A 21896-nucleotide genomic window follows, 5' to 3' on the forward strand; every position below is an offset into this window, starting at 1 on the left:
CACAACAACAAGGTCAGGCAGAACAGAGAAATCCTGAAACGTCTCATCACTGTTGTCACATTTCTTGGAAAGCAAGAGCTGGCATTTCGAGGACATGATGAAAGTAAAGATTCGGAGAACAAGGGGAACTACTTGGAGTTTTTGGCGGAGTATGACAGCCCTCTGCGTTGTCATCTGAATTCGGCCACTGTTTTCATTGGCACCTCCAGCAAAATTCAAAATACCTAATTCAATCGGTGGCACAAGCCTTTTGTCTCTATTATGGTGGAGGAGACTCAGATGTCATATGTCCTGCGTTACACCACTGACAGTGGTGTGAAGGAGCGCTTTTTCCAGTTTGGTGATGTCAATGGTGATAAACACGCAGAAGCCATAGCTGGGCAAGTTTTGGAGTTTCAAGAGGACTGTGCCTGCACCAATACGGTAATTGGCAAGGTTACGATGGAGCTGCAGTCATGGCCTCTGGACTGAAATAAATAAAGGAAAAAATAGCACAAGCTCTCTTCATTCACTGTTATGAGCACTCTCTGAAACTTGTCATGTCTCAAAGTGCTGCTAAAATCAAAGAGTGCAAAATTATTTTCTCACACCTCAGGAGACTGAGGTGTGAGAGACTGCCTGGAGTGCCTCCAACATGGTGGAACTTTTCATCACGTTTGGTCTGCACTGTGTATGAACGGAGTGAAGAACTCTTGGAACTCTTTGAATTCATTGTGGACAACCACAATGGTTTTAATGATGATGCTCTGCACAGCGCCGATAGATACATCGCACTGCTGACGGGCTTTGAGTTCTGCTTTCTCCTCGACACATTCAACTCTGTGTTTACCTACTCCGACGTGCTCTTTGGAATCTTGCAGAATAAGGAGTGTGACATGCAATTCTGTTTGTCCAGCACTGACGACTTTTTCAGCACCAAGGGGAGAGAAAAGGCCAAATTTGACTCCATCTTTGAGGACACGGTGCGCGGACTCAGGGCTCCCAGCGGGCGCAGGGCACGGAGAGTTGGAGACATGTGCACAGCATATCAGCAGCTGCACAGTGACATCCTGGACAAGATGGTTCAAGGATCATGAACTGATGTTCCTTGCCCTTCTCGACCCCAAGAAGTTTGCCTCATACATAGAAAACTTCCCCAGCCCTGAGTTTCAGAGCCTTGCTGAAAACTACAGGGTGCACTTTGACCTCCCGAGGCTCAAGACTGAACTGACAGTCAGGTACAACATGGCAAACTTTGAGGCAAGGAGCCCAACAGACCTGCTGCACTTTCTGACACTCAAAGAGCTGACTGAGAGCATGCTGCAGCTGTATCATCTCACCTGCCTGCTGCTGACCATACCCATGTCCACTTCCTCCGTGAAGCGTTCTTTCTCGGCCCTGAAGCGCATCAAGACGCATGCCAGAAACAGTAATGGACATGATGGCCTGGGAGCTTTGGCACTGATGTCCATGGAGAAAGGACTTCTTCTGGAGCTCAAGTCAAAGGACAGACTTTACGATGCTGCCATGGCCCATTTCACAAAGAAGGACAGATGGATCGATTTCGTTTTCATGTAAGGTAAGGCTATGTTACACCTTTATTATTAAACTTTACGGTTTGCCACTGCAATCATGTGTAGTTGTATTTTTATTCATTTATTGCTTATATAATTCTTATTAAGCCTACCTCCAGATCTGCGCGAATCTGTCCCTGGACATGTATTCAGGTATCTTGGTCTGTAACAGTGGCTTCTTCTGCCTCCCTTAGTCTCTTTTTATGGGTAGCTGAAAAATTCCCATCATGTCCATTTGCCCAGGTGCCCACTGGGTGACATTATTGCTCCGCGTACCGATTGGTTTCGGCCACCAGCCTGTCCCACCGCTCTTCAGTGAAAATTCTGGAGAAGATATCATTTGGGTTTGCTCCACTGGTTATCGGTAAATTTGGTTCGGTGTGCTTACTAAATTTCTTGTCTACCCGCTTGACAAATTTTCTCTGACTGGTGGTCCACTCATCCACCATTCAGCCAGTAAATCCGCCATCGGGCCCCATGCCGTCATTGTCACTCTGAAATATCTCCGTCAGCTTCTGATGTGGATCCCACTGATTCCGGTAGAGGGGATCCTTAGGCGGTGTCATGTCCTCGACTGAATTCTCCCCAAGCTCGATATCATTCATGGGCTGAACTTCACTGTCGCTGCCGTCACTTGACTCCATGCTAAGTTAGTTATTGACCTGTAAGTTTTAACTGTTTTTCCTGGAGATAATTAAAGAAAAGGCTTCATTGATGCTGTATTCATTTCTGACTGATGTTCCCATGGACACTCACATGCTCACTGGTGAGAATAAACCATGTTGAAAGTTCTTTGGTAATGAAAAAGATTGAAATAAATCAGAACAGAGAAAATAAACTGATTGTGACGATATTGATATGACTATTGCGAATAATGTAATTGAGGGAATCTCAAAACCTCTAACATACATCTTTATAATTTCAAACCAGTATGGTACCAAATAAAAAAAATAAATAAATAAATAGCCACAAGTCATTTCATTTCACAAATCTGGGAACAAACACCTCTTCACAAACTACAGACCTGTCTCATTACTCCCATAATTCTCCAACATATTAGAAAAACTTTCCAATAATCAGCCAGAGTCAGAAGAATTTAATTCGTTGGACCAAAAATTGTATATAATTGGAATATTCATAAAAAAAAAATGCTTACGTTATTATCAACCACAATATCTTACATGTGAAATTAGAGCAGTGTGGTATCAAGGGAATCTTATTATACTAGATGAGAAGTTATCTGACTGACAGGAAACAGTTTGTGAAGTTGGTTGATTTCTGTTTTCTTCTCCTTGCCTTTAACTCGGCGTCTTCCCTCCAGCCACAAGTGTTCTTAATATTTTCATATCTTTAATATTTGATATATAAAAAATATGTAATATCGTCAATCTCTCCAATTCTGTTATCTTACTTTTTTTTTGGTTCTGATATTTCATATTTCCTCGATGGAGACCAGTACAAAAGTATTTTTTAAGTATCGTTAATGGCAGCCACCTGTCTCCACTCCTTATTGAATTTAAAAAAAAAAATAAATCTTACTATTTATTCATATATATATTTCTTTTGATGTCTGTATTTTTGTTGTTGTTGTTTTGTTTTACTCTTATTATTCTTGTAGGCCTGTATATTTTATTGGAGTGTCCACCACTAGTTGCAGGAAGAACTATAGAAACAGAAGAGAACAGAACAGATCGGTATGTTTGTTTGTACTGGAACAAATATGTAAGTTCCTATATTCAGAAAGGTCACCAACATCATTATGCATGATGAGAAAGCTTTCATTTTGAGAGTGGACACACTTGCAATGCATACTGTGTCAATGAGAGGGTAGATTCATTTTCTGGTTTATCAGTTAAGGAATTGATTTATTACAGACCCTATGACAAACAGTTTTCTATTGAGATGTGTGAAAACATACATTGTGTCACATTGTCATATTGTTTGATATTTGTTAAATTTCAACAGTGTCAACTATTTAACACTTTCGAACTTTCAAAATGTTTTTCACAAGATACCGGACATGAGGGTTATTGATTGCCACCAGGTATTCATTGTTATTTACATATATACTTTTTTATATATGTGTGTGTATGTGTGGAGGAAAACTTGTCCAGCCACTGAGACACATGAACGAGGAAATGTGGGCTGTGTTGTCTCTACAGAATGTTACCTTTTTATGGAGGTGCATATCAGGTAACACCGTAGCTGACTCCAAATCTTATGTCAAATTTTGTTTTTGCTTCTTTAAATGTACTTTTAAAGTGCATGAGCAAAGGCTAAATATTCCTCATATAATCTATTATTGCCACAATTGAACCCACTTTTTAAAAATTACATCTAAGACCAATTAAGGAATATGAGCACTAGTCTGCAGTTTTGTTTGTTCAATGAAAATAACATTTTACAAAAAGCTCCTTCGAAAGAGCTTTGTTACGTATTGCTGCCTCCAATTGATTCCTGGGCTGATGTGGTACAAAGAAACAAATACAAACACTATTTTTGTGTTGGTTGCTCAGCGCTGTTCCTATGGGCACATTGTCTCACAATCTCCACCACAGTCAATAATAAATAGCACAGACTGCCCTAACCCTATTACACAGCTCCACTGAGAAGATAGCTAATATGATCCTCAGCGTCACCAAGTTGTGTCAGTGCATTCCTTCCGCTTTGCTTTGAAAGAAAAAAAATAAAATAAAAACAGAAAAACAGAAAACACTTTGAGGTGTATGGGGTGGGGTGCCTCAATCCGTGATTGATATGCACACCAATTTATGGCAAAAAGCTGACATGTTTGACTCTGTCAACATGCCTTTTATTACTGTTCATTAGACACGAGGAATGAAGGAATGCTCTCTCTGTGTGTGACGTTTTCTGAAGCTGTAAAGACACCTTCAGATCCTGTTTCGATCAATAATACAGGAGCTGAGCTCGAGAAGGATTTTATTTATCTGTTGCTTTCTCCAGCTTCATCCTCTTCACACCCTCCAATGGCAAGAAAAGGATGTGATGTTACACAAAGGATACTGTACATGTTACACATGTTTAATAATAAAACATGAAGCTTTGTAACTGTGGAGTAACACAACAATGTACCGTTGAGTTGGAGGAATGTGGGCGCTACGACTTCGGCCTCTGGGCACTGAGTTTTTTCTCCTTAACCGTGTCTTATCATGTGTTACTGTACTACTTGCTCAATACAGTAGGCCAAAGATAGTTTCCAGCCTGAGGTATCTGCTGCGCTAAGCTCCTTTGCCTCTAGCCCAAATGGTTTCTGGGACTGTAGGAGATAGAAGCTCTGAGTCCTCCTAGATGTCAAGCGCCATGAGAGCTGTGGATGCTTGGATTTTGATTTGGAGCCTATGTCAAACAGGGGGAATAACTGGTGCTAAGCTTTAGTGGAGACTTCCAATCTTTCTGCCAGTTCAGTACAACAAATGGATCAATTTCCAACATATTTGCTGTGAAATGATGGCTGAAAATTCTAATGACCTCAATGTTCTTTTTTTAAGGGACCACTGATATTTATTCTCCCTCTGCACAACAATGTGATTTATAGAAATAAACATCATCAATTCCAGTTTATATGCTAAGCTAATGATAGTGATGTCAGTCTCCTCATTTAATGTAAATAAACAGATTTTGTGTAATGTCAAACTATATTTTTATACATATGTATTTTATGTACATCTTATCATTTACTATATGTTTTTCTTGTATTGTCAGATAATGTAAATCCTGAAATCCTGCTGTAACTACAGTAAGTTTTGAATTTTGTGCATCTGCTCTGGTTGCCTTGCAGACAGCATTTTAGGCTCAACAAAGCTTTTCATCATGAGGTTGTGTGTGTACAATCAGAGCTTGGTCAAACGGTCAGTAAACCACTGTCCCTCATTTCCATCTATCATCTCAGCTAGCAGGTAAGACGTGCCCTCAGAAAGCATCAATTATGTTTTTATGAGGCCGGTCTCCTTCAGGCTTGTTCCCTTTTAGTAGATGGAATGTTACGTCCACAGTGCAGCGGTCATGTTGTCATATTTATTCCTACAGTGAGCAGGCAAGCGAGACAGTGAGTGTAATGAGAGAGATCACTGGGATGATGTACGCTGGATAGCAGTGGGAAGCTCCAGCTTTTGACCTCTAAGGCAATTGAGATCTTTGGAGTCTCTCAGTTTGGACTGATCTCATTCTTCTTATGAGTAGAATCATCCCTGCTATTCTGCCTCTGCCTTCATATCTTATTTACAGTATAAGTTATCAAAACTTCCACCGAAACATTCCACCAATTATTCATATAATAATCATATAATTATTGCCTGTGGTAGGAAAATAAACAAAATGAAGCAGCAGATAAAGAAGAATGCAGGAAATTTAGAAGTTTGGATATATTATATTTCCATATGTATTGGTTAACTAAAGTTGCATTGAAACAGCATATCGACCCAGAGAGATTGATAGATGCGTATACATACATATCTGAAATGAATATGAACCAAAATTAGTGAAAAAGTGTAAAACTTGTCTCTTTTTACTCAGGTAATATGAAGACTGTTATGAATCAAGTTGAACTGAGTTGTTATTTAGATATCCTGTGTGCCACACTTGCATTACATTCTCAAATTTATATTCTCAAATTTATATTCTCAAATTTATTGACATTATCTCTGATTTTGATGTCTGTGCTTTCTGCTTCCATTCTACTACATTTCAGAGTTGATATTATACACATGTTATATACGGTATACATGTGTGTAGCTATGTCCTAGACATATCATTTTCTGGATGCAGGGTAGCTGAGCAGGTGACACCGACTGCCATTATACATATCTAACCGGTTCACATGCACAAGAAAAAAACAAAACAAAAGTAGTCAGGAGGTACATGGCCAACGATTTACAGCATTTCCATTTCAGTAGTTGGAGATGTCAATTTCTGTCACTTTATGAAAACCCTCAGTGGCTGTTTACCCTCGTGTACATTTTTCTGCATTGCGGTAATTCGCACCAATTGTGGAAGGTATTGAAGAAGACTTAATTAAAGCACCGTCTTGCCCTCCTTACCAACAGTTGGGCCTCAGTGTTAAGAATATAGCTACAACATAGTGTTCAACTATACACTGTGCCATAGACTATAAAAAAATGCAACGACAGTTCCTCAAAAGTTAAACCAAAACATGCAGACCTCTCCCCGGTGGCTGGCTGCAAAACAGGTCATATGCTCCACCTCCTCCATGTTAGTGGTTGTGACTTGGGCCAAACTAAAGTACTAAAGTGCACATTAATAATTTTTTTATATGGTTTCTATCATTTTATGTAAATAATATAATGCTGATGGTTCAGCTGCATCTGTTAGGAACAATGATGGGAGGCTTTCACAGGGAGTTCCAGTTTGATTCCATTCATAATTGTCTGGGGGACACAGACCAACAGGAAACCCAAGGAAGACATGGAGAAAGTTACAGAGGCTCATGTTGCTTGTGCTTCTCTGCACATCTTCTAACCAATATGACTCGAAGACAAGGAGTTTAAAAATGGGTCAAGAGATTGAGAGCTGTACCTTCTTTTATAAATGTCTTAATTAATCTCAGAAGTCAGTATTCAAAAATTGTGCATCTGACATATTAAATAATGACCATTGAGGGTGACATGCAACTAATTTCATGGTACATCAAGAAGTCGTCATTTAATTAGTTAGGTGAAGCAGCTGGTACCTTCCCTAACACAAACCTAATGATCTATTACGCTGCTATTCAACGATATGTGGCCACACAACAACAATTACTTTCTGTATTTGCCATGTCAAAGGACTTACTGCATACAGTGAGAGTGAATCTATTAACTCTTTTGGTTGAGAGTCTTTAAGAAACTCCAGTCCTGTTGCCCTTGTCTCAGCTTGGTTTTTGAATATGGCTTCTAGAGTTTTCCTGGCTGGTCCCTCAGCAACAATAAAAGGATGAATGCATAAACAGAAGTGGGTCTGAGTCTGCAAAATCTTGACGTAAGGTCTGACTCTGTCTCTAAATGGGTTCAATTTGATCTTTTTGATGAGAAGAAATTCTTGCCCAGAATTTTATTCGAAATCTGCTAGTTAACCTGGAAACCTGCTTCTAACTTGCCCCTAGTTTGTTGTGCACCCAGGGAATGCATAAATGGCCATTTCATTATTTATACATCTATATATATAAAAAGCAGAAGGAGATACTTTATGATTCCAAATGACACACACAGCTGTTCAGCAGCCTGTTTCTCCATGATTATGGTGAATGTCAAATAACAGCAAAACTGCCAGAGTCCAGTGTTTCACTGGTCTTACTTTACTGATGTCCACTGTTACTACTTTTTAACCCAAAATAATATCCTTAGTTTGTTGGTAACAGAGATTTATGTTACAGGTGAGGGCATCACATTTTCATGGTTGAACTCTTTACATAAGGGTTCAAAATATATTCCAAAAATATAAGGTTGTAGTCAAAAATGTCCTAAGCTTAGCAAAAATAATAACATCAACAGTAACTTTCCAGTAATGTGCACGAGATTTTCTACAATTGCCATTTAAAGGATTTTCATTGTATAACTGTTTTTACTGACTAATTTTTAAAAAATCATTTTCCTTGTACGAGGCATTGTAGTTAAATTAAACATTGTTGACAGCTTTAGTTACCTTGCAGATTTGGATTAATATTAAAATATATATATTTTAATATCCAAACATTTCTAACTGTTATAGCTATAATTTTTATGAAAGCATATTCTAATGTTATCTAGAACCTAATGTGTTGTCCCAAATAAAAAAATAACATACAAACAAAATAATAACAATAATCGTCCTGTAACTCACGAACAATAACTCTTCATTTATTGTATATGCTTACTGTTCAAGTCCACTGTATATATGACCTTTATTTTTTCTACGTTTTTTACTCTGAAATGCTGATTTAGGTTGTTTTCTATTTTTTATGCTTTTTATTTTTATGCTTATTTAAGTGCTTTGATTTGTACCAAAGAGCAAAATTGACAGGAGTCACATTCCTTGTATGTGCAAACATACTTGGCCAATAAAGCTGATTCTGATTCTGTAATCTGCATGTGGTTTTCAGGGATTATCATTTGAAGTATTCAGATCCAGTAACTGGTATTTTATACACATTTTCTTTATTGTAACTAACCAGCTATTGTAGCTACCATTCCTAACTGGATGTATAAGATACGATCATATATTCCTATTCTGTTGGAGTGACATCAGCACGCTGTAGTACAGTGTTGACAATGAATGTTGATGATTGTTAATAGAGCTGTAAGCCTTTAAAATATCTGCCAATTCCTGCAGACACAGGCATGAGGCGAAATTTAACTGATTTAGAAAATGACTGTTTGGTGACTGTACGGTGTTTGGCTGCTTGTGACATTGCCCCAGCTGTGTAATGGGCTTGTCTCAATCTGAATGCATTTGGCTGCGGTGCCTCGCTCTGTATAAATCCCAGCAGTCACATGTCCTTATCTTCCTCATTCGGGCTGCATCTGCAGGTGCTGCATTCTGTTTCACCCACGCAGCAAAGCTCCAGCGTAGTTTGCATTTCAAATGTCTGGGAAATATAAACAACCTTCACCAAAAGTCATCATCTCCGAGTAAGTGAACACCAGTTTCACAGAACATGACAGCAAAAAGCGTCATTTAAATTTTGCTATCTCAGAGCACAGCACCTAAGAATGATAATGTAAATGATGAGATGGTTAATCAGTCTGCAGGGTCATGTCACGCCCCCGTCATTCACTGATCATCTGGGCTAAATCCAGTCAGCCCTCAGGCCACTGGTCATTGGTCAAAAGTGCGAGAGTGGGAGGAGGGAGAAGTTCAGCTATGACGGCGTTAGCATAAACAAGGTGGGCTTTCTTTGTGACCCATTTTTCTCAATATCTTTGGAGGGAAAGTTGGAAGCAAAGAGACTGGGATCACATTGGTCAAACGATGTTCAAGTAACTCAAAGGGACAAATGACAAAAAACATTTTGTGTTTCTTGGTTTGAAAGAAATGACTTGCTAACAGCAAGTGAAGCCAAGAATTCACTTTTGTTTATTCCTGATTCAGCATTGCAAAAGTTTTGTTAGATAGTACCGTGGTTAGTGACATAGGCTTTCACACGGAGATCATTGTTCAAAACTGGGAGGATCCATAGATTGACTTTTTGAAACTACTTCTCAGTAGCTGGATTGTCAACAGTGCGTGAAAGCTCTGTTAAAAAAGGCAGAAGGTACTTAAGTGAACTGCTGTGGTTTTAATTAAAATGCAGCTAACTGAACCTAAAAGGAATAATTCCCTCTCTAGTATTGATACTTTATGGTTGTTTTGGTCTTTCATTTGTTTTTTGTGTTTTCATACTGTGATATTCTATTCTACTATTTCAGGTTCAAACCGCACAATCTTTTCAATCAATAAATTTGAGAAGTTGAAAATCTTTTTTGATTTGTGTCACAGCTCGTCAATGAGGGGTGATTAAAGGGTCCAGAAGCCAGACCAGTTCAGAACCACTGATGTAGAGCATTAAAAAAGTATAGTGTACCTGTAATTGATGTAACTGTGTATTGTAGGTGATGTTTCTTTCACTGCTGTGTTGAAAAGGACGGAAAGGTTTTGATAAAAAGCTGATAAATGTGTTGTCGTCGCTGTGTACAATAAGCACCAGGTTTGTAAAATCATTTTAGTGCTAAACAGGGGGCTAATTGTAAAAGAGTTAGTTACTTCTGTGTTTAATAGAAGTCACCTGCGGGCTGAAACATTTCTTATAAACTTACTCAAAATGTTCACTATCATGTGCCAAAATTTCAATTTTCTTTGTTATGATTTCTTGGTTCAGGATGTGGATGCTTTAATAGAGAAATATTCAAAATAAATAATTGGTTTGAGGAAATATGCATTACTCAGCAGCGCAAGATTCTGTTTGTATGTTGTCAGTAGAGTAGGAAGCAGTATTTATAATGTATGAATCTACAAGTTCGGCCAACATACTATTGTAATATTTCGCTAAATTAAAAACTAAATGTAGTACTGTTAATATAATCAGTAGCTAATAGCAGAGGAAGCAATGGCTACCATCATTTTGCTGAGCTATTCTCTGCTCAGTGCTGTAAAGAAAGCTCCATCCATGAAAAACCACAGCAATATAAAGTAAGTCTGCCTATATGATTGACAGCCAAAATGATGTGACCAGGCAGAAAATTCACAGAAATACTGTTGTAGGTCTGTGTAGTTTCCTTGTCATCTTCAGCAGGAAGAATGTAGTGATGTTTTTTTTAAGGAAATTCTACATTTTCTCAGCCTAATAAATGATTCCCAACACAATGAGCAGAATCAGCTGCCTGTGGAAACTATGCTTTACTAAGTGTGAGAGACCTATGTGCTCAGTGACAGCCTGTTCTTCACCTCCGCGTCTAAGCTGCGCTGGAGTAAACATCAGATCAAATTCTGTCCCAGGGTCATCTGGATAATGGTTTACAAAGCAAATCAAAAATATATGTGTGAAGACCTTCAATAGTCAGTCAATAACACAAACTTTTTCAACACTTACTCAGCCATGTTAAGTGAAACCTCAAAATGTTTAGCTCTACAGTCCTAAGAAGCACAATGCAAGCTCTCAGGCAAAGATTTTATTTCTTCATGTTTGATTCAGTGCACATCCCACAATGTATGAGAATAGGACATTTTCACTGTCGGACGACTCCATAGTCAGAGGTTTTTTTGCAGCTACCTCACACATTTAAATCATTTTGTTGTTATGTTCATAATGTGCATTTTAGTAACCCCATTATAGACAGGCAGTGTCCTTGACTAAAAATAATATATGCTGATAAGCCACAACATTAAAACCACTGACAGGAGGAGTAAATAAAATTGACCATCTTGAGACAATTCAGTGTTCTGCTAGGAAACTTTTGGACCTGGCATTTATTCATGTGGATGTTACATAGACATGTGCTACCCACCTAGACCAGACCAGACCAGACACCTCCACGCCATAGCAATGACACTCCTTGATGGTAGCAGCCATCCCCAGCAGGATACAGCCTGACACAGACACACACGCTGTTACGACCACTTTTTCCATGATTGAGCTCAAGCAGAAGTTTCTTTAAACTGTAATTTATTAAGACTAAGAAGATTAAGAACAATCAACAAAGAAACAAGATAAGTCAGTTAAATAAACAAAACAATGGAGAAACCACTCAGGCCAGCACAAATGACTATAAGATCTGTAGAATCAGTAAATAATAATAAGTGAAGGGACACAAGATGCTGTGTCCCTTCTTGTAGCTTCTGCTACATAAACAATGGTTCCTGCTAGAGTGGCTGGGAGAAGATGATGTGTAAGAAAGAGAACCATGGTTGCTAACCCTATTAATTAAATCCTTCTGATTACCCGGATCAACTTCACAAGAGGGAGAAAATATTTTTACAGCTCTTGACCAGCAGAGGGGAACACCAGAGCCTGTAACACATGCAGAAACATTTTAGGAATAACTCATTTAACATCTAAAACACTAAAAGGTTTAAAGGGGTGCACTCTTGATTAAAGACGAATAAAAAATAAACAAATTAACACATTAACATATATTTAAATGGCACAGCCCATAATTCCAAAAGAAACAAAGGAGTCTGCAATAGCTGGCTGGCAAAAACTGGAGCTTGGGCTGCACCTATAGTGAAAAGGAGAAGGCACGTTAGGAATAGTACTTCTAAAGTTGACAAAAATTGGATGGCTGGTTTGAAAAGCTACCACAGGGGTAAACTGAAAAACTGGCGATGAGTGGGAGAGTTGAATGTCTGTAAGAAGTGATCCAGGTCTGACTAGATGATGAGAAGCAGGTAATTAATAATCCAGCCCCAGTGTATGGCCAGCTGTAGACAGACACACAGCAATGCAGGCCCATAGAGGGCAACAAGTCACCTCTTGACAGTCAGTTTAGTGTTTGGAGATTTTAGGACATGATAGAGGTGAGGGAGTTATAGGCCCAGCTTGTGTAGTTTGTAGTATATGGTCCTCTTCTTGTTTCTCTTTCTGCCCCTCTTCCTGTTTTTGGGTTTGTGAAATGTGTCCATAGTTTAAAGGTTAAAGGTTATTTACCAGATGTAAGGGGACAAGGTTTCTTTGTTCAGGAAGGTGGGGTTCTTGGAGATGAGAAACCATATATAAGAAGCTCAACAGGAGGATTTGACAATTGGCACCAAAGACTCTCTCAGATTCAGCAATAGTTTTTGACACTGATCTTTTCAGTAATATAGCCTTTTTAAATGCAAGAGACTTGTCAGCAATCACTTCCTTTCATAAACACATTCATACACACAACTTCCATCACTGCAAAGACACCTTCATACAAGAAAGTAGTCAGCTTAATTCCCTCCGCCTTAAGCAGTTATACTATGCTTCCATGAGGCAGCTCTCCTCTTTAGGCTTCAGTGCCTGCCGAACTGAATGGCAGGTCTGTTCCTTTGCTTTGCTTGTGTTGGTTGCAATTTAATTGGCAGACCCTTCCCTTGTGCAAGCAGAACAAACACCAGTGAAGGGTCTGCCAATTAAATTTGTTTATGCATATGTTCAAGCAGAAGTAAAGCCTAATCTTATTGCAGTGTGATTGTAACAAGGTCACTGTGTCTTCAAATCCATCCCATTGCTATGACTTGTCTCTTATATTTACAGTAAGGAAATGGCACGTTAGGAAGTTGCTATATCCAAATACTGTAATTTTACTGCAATTTAAAGTAGACAGTACAAAACTTTATTGCTACAGTATTATAGTATTTAGGTTTTCTGTATATTTTGTAATCTATTTAATAACAACAATTGCTAAAGCTAATAACTCCAAATAATAATTTACTGTGTCACTGTGTTACATGGAATAAGGTTAACATTAACACCGGAGGGTGTTGCTGTGAAGGGGAGGATTAAGCTTTTAAGAGTTTTGTGTGTCAAAAATGTTGTCGCACAACTTGCATACGTTAATAAATAATAAACTGTGTTCCAATGGAATGTCCGCAGTTTTCATTTGATGAACGCCATTCCCTCTGTAGACACTTTTTGTAGTGTAGCAGTGTATGAATAATTTGTTGCTCCTGATGCTGCATCTCTGTTTCCACTATGTTTTGGTCATTGGATTTTCGGGTCAGAAATGAACATGAAAAAACAAAAAAGGAGTGGTTATGTGACTTTTATTTTAAAATTCAAAAATTAAAATTGAAATTCAAGGCATTTTTCTTTATCGGGTTTGAGAATGGATAAATAAAACTTTAAAAAATGGTGGATTTTCACTTTCTGTTTCTAAAAACAAAAAAATAAAATCGGCACAAATAAAAAGCGCTCTTTTTTCATATTGTGAGACAGGAAGTGCTCTTACTTAGCAAACAGCAACTTCTGGTTTCAAAATATGAAAAAATGGGCGCTTTTTTGTTTCTGTCTTATAATGATTTGAAGACAATATGCACTGAATTTCCATTATTGAATTTTAAAATGAAATTCAAATAACTGCAAATTTTTTGTTTTGTAATATTCTTTCCTGAACGTAAAATCCACTGATGATGAACTGATGTGCATTACCACTTTAGCAAAAGTTGGAGATAAAAGGTTTGAGATCACATCGACCGCAGGATTTCTCAAGACAGACTAAAGAACTAAAACATTCAACGAGGAGGGGGTCAGTGAGTATAATTTATTTTTAATCTACCAGTAAGTGGAACTGATAATGTTTACATATTTTTTGATTATAGTGGAATTTGTCTAATGCGTAACTGGCGATACGTGTTTGTGTTTGTGTGTAGGGGACACAACCTCATGTAGGTGGAGCTGAAATGGCTATTTGGCTGTGGTATATTGTGTATGGTCAATTTGTATATTGATTGCTGTGTATTGTGTGTGCTGTGTATGCCAGGAGTGGTGCATTGTGTTTTTATTGTTGTCATGTTATTATTTGGATGATGAGTATCTAATATAGCAAGATCCTGAACATACCACCATTTGGTGGTGGTTAGCACTGATGCCTCCCAGCTAAAGGGTTCAAGTTCGAGTCTGCCTCGGGCCTTTCTGGGTGGAGTTTGCGTGTTGCGTGGGTTTTCTCCAGGTTCTCTGGCTTCTGTGTTTTTGTTGAGGGTTGAGGGTATTCCTGCATGGTCCCACCAGAATTTCCAAACTAAAATTGCCACTGCTCAGGAAAAATATGAATGACAACTGGACTTGAGCACTGGTTTGGGAACGGCTGTTGGCCAAACGGGCAGCAGCCAAAAGATCTCTAAATGCCCGCTAAAGGCACTCAGCTGAAACACTGACCAACATTTCACCTCAAGATTTACTCAGAGAAAGCAAGATAAATCCAAAAGGTGAAATAAAAAGGAGAAAAACTCAGACAGTAACATGTAGGGTACAGACACATTGACAAAGGCAGAGGGAGAAAAAAACACTTCATATACATAAAACACTGATGTGATGGCACTACATAGGTAAGACTAATGAAAAGGATGCAGTGGAAACATTAGTCCTGAGCTTTCGTCAGTACAGTGATAGAGTCTGGAGAGAAACACAGACTGGATGTATTGAGTATATTTTCTGGTTTTATTGCAGAAAGAGAGAGGGTAAGAGATGGTGAGAGACTTTTTCACAGACTTTTACAGAGAATTGGAAATACTTATACTAATTGTAATACTAAACAGAAGAAAGGGCCAGTTTCAACAGTGCCATATATGGAATTGTTTTTCACTTGAAATGGGCACTAGGTGTTAATCAGATCCTTCTATCTTGTCTACCCTGACATTTATGGCATGTCATTAAAAGCCATCACACATTTCAAGGGTATCTTTCTTTGCCTGGTTAGCCTGATAATTGCTTGTAACAACTCCTCATGAGACAAGAGAAAGGTCCCCACACGTCTATACCTATCTATAAGAGAATGCAAATGATACATAAAATTATATAGGTAATTAGTACATTTCTGTTATGGGGAGTACAGAAACAAAGGGTAACTTAGCATTATTGTTGTCTGTACTTACCTTCATGTGGACTTCTGAAATGTCATCAGTCGCTGCCCAAGTACTGTTCATTTCAAAGTACAATGCAAATAATGATACACCTGTTTTACAGAGGAAGCAAAGGGAGATCATTTGTGTGGAGTGGGTACAGCCAAGTATCCCAGAAAGCATTTCATGGAAGTCGTGAACGTTTTCAACGACCTATAAATACAGCCAAGCAATAGGAACCAGAGGAAACTCTAATCTCTGACTTCACAAACTCCATTTGAATGACTTAAAGGTAGGGTATTTCATTTTTTTTTGGCGTAATTTTCTCCAATTTCAATAATAGCCTGTCAGCATATTGTAATTTAAGTCTGCCTTTTCCTGGCTGTGTTTAAAGACTTTATAAAAATCCTGTGACGGAAGTTTTCCACCAATCACAGGCCATTTTAAAGACTGCCGCTGTTTTGGGTGTTCATATTGGTTAATCTGTATGAGTCGTGGACGTTCATGTCCCATTGCTAGTCAATAATGGTCAGTCATGTTGTATAACCAAATAATTGCTCCGCCAACGTGCTTGTTCACGGGGGGGAGGAGGGAGTGGAACTATGGCGTTCAAACAAGAAGGGAGAGGGGGGAAGCACAGATTTTACGAACCCTTAAAGGCAGTTCATGTGCAAGGATGCACATGGATAAACAGAGACAGGATATATCTGTATCTGCATTTCTGCAGCCCACTCGGCAGCATGCTCACACACATACATCTTTCCCCCCACACACTCTCTCACGTTTATGTACATAGTTAGACTGAATTGTATATTATGAATTTTATATTTATTGTCTTGATTGAATGAGCTGGTTTATTTGCACAGGACTGAATATTGCAGTACCTCTACTATCCAGAGTTCCACAGTCACTCAACCTTTACTCACTATTGGTATTGTTATTTTTATTTTAGTCATTACCATTAATTAAATCATTCACTGGTGTTCCAAATTTATAGCCTAATATATTTTGTAAGACTGAGTTATGAGACTGATATTCTGAATTTATGAGACTGATATTCTGAATTTATGAGATTGATGTGAACCCAGCAGCACCTGCACTAACAATAAATGTGTTGAACTTGGTACACTAGCACTCCAAGCTGTGATATGCACAATTTCATCGTACGATTATTTGTTTTCTTCGATCTGCTATAAGAACAACTGGACAAAAGAGGCTACACATTATGATGACAATCAGAAACTTGATCAGAAATCACAAACTGCTTAATGTTAATGACCAAAGTTTAATACCAATTCTATGATATTATCAGATTTGTACAACTTGTACAATGTAATAAAAGTTAAATTACCACTTCCTCATCCACATATACACCATCCATTATCGGTCTTTGTTTTATCTTTGGGTATTTGACACTAGCAGACTTCAGCTAGATTTGTTTTAGTATGCACAGAATACAAGAAACCAGGAGCACATTAAGATTCAAAGTGGAGGCAGTAAAGAAACAGGACAGCCAAACCTGAATTAGAGTCCCTCCGAGGCAGTCTGGATGATTTAAAGGGAGGGAAGATTGAAGCTCTGAGCTGCAGCTCAGCATATGGATTCCCACCAATTCGATTCATTCAAGCAGCCCTGGAGCTAAAATTCAATCATACCTCTACGTGCATCTGCATTTACATGCAGGTGTTTCCCTTTCAGGAGTTGAAATATACATGTTCTCTGCTTGGGTAACAACAACATCTCACAAAACCTTTCTCACACATGTTTCAGAAATATAAGATGGGTAATACTTAAAAAATCTACTCTAAATTAACCATAATAACAAAGTAGATGTGTCTGCAAATATATTGAAAAATCCACAACTCAAAATTGGGCTAAATAGGCTGGACTAGCACCTTAGATTTCATGTCAGACCAAAAGCATAGATAGATTACCGTGAGAAGAACTATGCTACTCATCATCTAACTAAGACCATTATAGTGAAGTGGTGGTGGTAACATTATACTATACTATATACTATATACTATATATATACTATATATATATATACATATCAATTTACAAAATGCAAAGTACATCTAACAAAACAATGTAGGTCACATCAATATTTGGTGTACCTACACTTTGCCTTCAAATCAGCATTTATCCTTATAGGTGCACTTTTTGTAGGATCACAGACGCTTGGTCAGCCAAGGAAACTTGTGCAGCAGATGAAAAACACATCAAGTTTATTTCCCCTCGAAATCAGAAGATGTCCAGCAGTGCCATCAACTCAGAACTGGCTGAAACCAGTGGGACCCAGGTACACCGTCTACTGTCTCTCTGGAGAAGTCTGGCCAGAGAATTGCAGCAAGTGCTCTGGACTGATGAGTCAACACTTGAAATATTTGGCTGTAGCAGACGGCAGTTTGTTCACCGAAGGCCTGGAGAGCGATACAATAATGAGTGTCTAACAGTGAAGCATGGTGGAAGTTCCTTGAAAGTTTGGGGCTCCATTTCTGCAAATGGAGTTGGAGATTTGGTTAGGATTAATGGTGTCCTTCTGAGAAATACTAATTCATCATGCAGTACCATTAGGAAGGAGTATGATTGGCCCCAAATTTATTCTGCAGCAAGACCGTAAACATACAGCCAAGGTCATTAAGAACTATCTTCAATGTAAAGAAGAACAAAAAGTGCTGGATGTGATGGCATGGCACCCACAGAGCCCTGATCTTAACTCACCAGTCAACTTAATGTTGTGGCTGGTCAGTCTATACAAACTAACACAAGTTTAAGTTGAATAAAGATTTTGCAATCATTCACCTTCATGAAATAAATGAAAACAATCCCATGACTTCCACTTAGTTACAACCTTTCATTTGTCAAATCAATGTGGTAAATGGTAGTAGTTTCGGTGATGAATTGAATCTTCACTCTGAATGATGCAGCAGAAAGCCAAAACTATAATATAGGAGGAGTGAAAAATCAAAAGGATACCAAAATGTGTGCGAAAAAAAGGAATTAAGAGTTTATGAATGATAGACTTCAACATTAAGAGTGTGTCTGCATATCACACTCTTCTGTACCTGGTCACTCAGGCTGGTTGGGCACAGATGTGAACTATGTTCGGAATTCAAAAGTGGCTGTATGTTGAACTCTGTATGAGCTGAAACGTCTGTCCTTTCCGTCTGCCTTCTCGTGGCGCTTATAGTTCATATAAACCTGAGGGTTCCAAAGGGCTCTCATTCCTTAAAGGCCAATTTCTCATTCCTCACACATCAGCAGCATAGACCTCATCATGTGTACAACACATTGCGGTGCAGTGGGAAAACAGGCACTCTAAAGTGGCTATTCACAGTAGATCAGTCTCCAGCAGACCTGCTACTCCCCAGGGAGCCGTGGCACTCTTCAGCAACCACAGGACAGCAGAGCAACTAATCTGTCATTCCTCTCTGCAGAAATTCTCCCTTATTATAGGGTGAACTATTTCAAGAGTACAGTAATCATACATGGGGCTCACCTTGCCACATTTGACACATTTCCACACAGCAGTGTCAGTCACACGCTGGCCCCTCATTTATCACTTACATCAGGGCTGCACCACAGGACACATACCTGTCACACAATAATGTGCAGCATAATCATTCAGAATACTAATAAAGTGGCAAGTGCATGCGCAGGTCACAGGACATGATACTGAAAGTATCTCCCTTCAATTTATGGTATCAGACTCTAAAAAACAAGTTAGAGGACCCGTTATAACCACTTAATTAACTGCCCTGTCGCAATACAAAAAATAAATGTATTGATTTAGATTAAACTGTTGAGTTACAAACAATACTTGACTCAATATTTTTGTTACTAACTATCAATGTTGTCAATAGTAGTCTAAACTGATATTTCTGCTGGTTTCAGGTTCTGTTAAAGAAAATCAATACAACAATTTCCATTAGTCTTTTTGATTTCCAACAACTTCTCATGAAATTACTTTTAATCAACAGACTATATCGAGTTACGGAAATTATCTTTTCTTCTGCAGTCATCAGTGTTCTTAATTATGAATCAGTCAAGATGGACAACTTAGTCAACTGTCAGTCATAACACAACTGAGAATGTTCCCAAATACACCAATATAATTATTCATAAATGAAATTATACTCACTTTGAATTGTGCTTTCCATCAATGTTGTTCAGCATACATGCTCCTTCGTCTTTACTGCATGATCAAAACTCTGATGATCTAAGCTAATCTAAGGTAATGGGCATCAGTAGCTCAAGAGGTAGAGCAGTCATCCAGTAACCAAAAAGTTGGTGGTGTGATTCTGCCTTATCCCTTGTCGGTCCTTGTGTCCTGGAGCAAGAGCAAGTGATGTTGATGGAGAGGCCGTAGGCGCTGACTGGCAGCCAGGGGAGCTGTGACTACTGAGGTAGTTTACCACCACCAGGGTGTGACTGTGTGAGCAGATGAATAATATATCTTTGGTTGTCTATGATAAAGCACTATATAAAAGTGATGCATTATTATTATTAATGAAAACATCTAATTAGAACAACATAATTTTAAAATGCAGATCAACTTAAAAAACTACTGTATGTTCATAGCTTTGATAAGTAAGGACATAACACCTAAAGATTTATTTTAATTAATGTGAAGAAACTATTTGGAACAACTTCTCAGACAAAGTGAGTGTGTGGTCCATTGCACTCTCCCACCACATGAACTATAGACTGTAAGAAAAGTGGACACCATGACAGTTCCTCAAAAGTGAAGCCAAAGTGTACGTAGTGCACTGGTGCACTGGTGGCTGGCTCCAGTATAGGTCATTCATTCCATTTGCATGACATAATGTATGTGTGTTGCATATCTGTTTACAGTGCCTTTAGGTGTTTAACAAGGTCTCCACTGTGACAACAGGCAACAGCAGGATTTTGATGGGTCTTTAAATCCTCATGGACCTAAGTGATGTCTAAAGACTAAAAACAATTTGGGATTCATTTAGCATGAGTTGTTGAAATAGAGACCAGTTGGAGAGTCAAGTTAGGCCAGTAAGTTTAGGATCAGAGTCATGCATAGTCTCTAAGAAATAGAGGTAGTGAGGGAAAGTGATTAAATGAAATGTGTGTATTTTTTGGAATCCTCAGACAATACTGACATCTAGTGGCTGCTTATAGACACTTCATCATGTAGGAACTGAACTTCAGCATGCTGTCAGGCACAATAAATAGCCCATATGTTAGCTATTAGGAGCCATTGTGAGGCATGTAACACACCCATTACCTTTAAAATCAGTTATTTTAGTAAATGTCATCAGCCTCTAGGGAAGATTTTGTAAACATATTCTTAACCCAAGATCCCAGAATCACAGAAACAGAAAGACATGGAGGAAGACAAGTTAAACAGGTTTCTCAGGATATTTTCTTTTTTGATCAGCGCGACTTCCAGTAAACAGAAAAAAACAAAAAACAGGTCTATGGTATGAACTAGCACGGTGGAAAAACACTGTCAGAGCTTGATCTGATGCCATACACTTAGTCAAGCTACAAAGATTAGTTACATGTAAAATACTGTATGAACATACAATATATAATTTTCACATATTTTATTCCAAACACATGGACATTCATTTCCTACCCTAAGAATCTGTACTCAACTGAACTCAGGCTTTTTAGCTAAGCCCCAAAAAGCTTAGCATGGATCAGAATGACACTTTGGAAAATCATTTTTTTTTGTGCTACATGATCAGGTATTAGAAAGCTTATTTTAAACAGTCAGATGGCTCATTTCACCCACAACATGGAAGTACAAACAGACAAATATAAACCGTGATATCATTACTTATGTGACGATTATGATGACTGTTGAAGACCCAGACAGAACTGTGGCGTTATCTCAGAACCGTCTGGATATTTAGGGATGTAATTATTGGGAACTATTTTTGAATTGTCTATGACCATTTTGTCATCGTAATTAATAACGATGAGATACATACAATTTGGTTTGACGTTGACAGTCGTTTGGGAAATTATTTGTTTCTGAACTGAAAACATAAATAGGTAGCCGTCTGTATTTAGATTTGTGTTATTGCTGAATCACTGTCGGAATCACCTGCAGTTTGTGTGTCCTTTAGCTATGACAAACAGCCTGCAACCTAGACCTGCCACACCTTGACTTTCTTGTTAGGTTCACAGGTGACTTCACTATCAGGCATATGAGGAAGCCATCCAGTCATTCCATTCAGCATTGCAGTCCTGATAACTGACAAACTGACTGATAGACTGAGACATACCAGGATCAGGAGAAGAAAACATACGAACACAGTTCGGTGTGCAACTCTTCTCGCATTAGTATATTTTGGTTCATTATAGAATAAC

This window comes from Mugil cephalus, chromosome 17, assembly GCF_022458985.1.
Source record: "Mugil cephalus isolate CIBA_MC_2020 chromosome 17, CIBA_Mcephalus_1.1, whole genome shotgun sequence".
In the NCBI taxonomy this organism is placed as follows: Eukaryota; Metazoa; Chordata; class Actinopteri; order Mugiliformes; family Mugilidae; genus Mugil; species Mugil cephalus.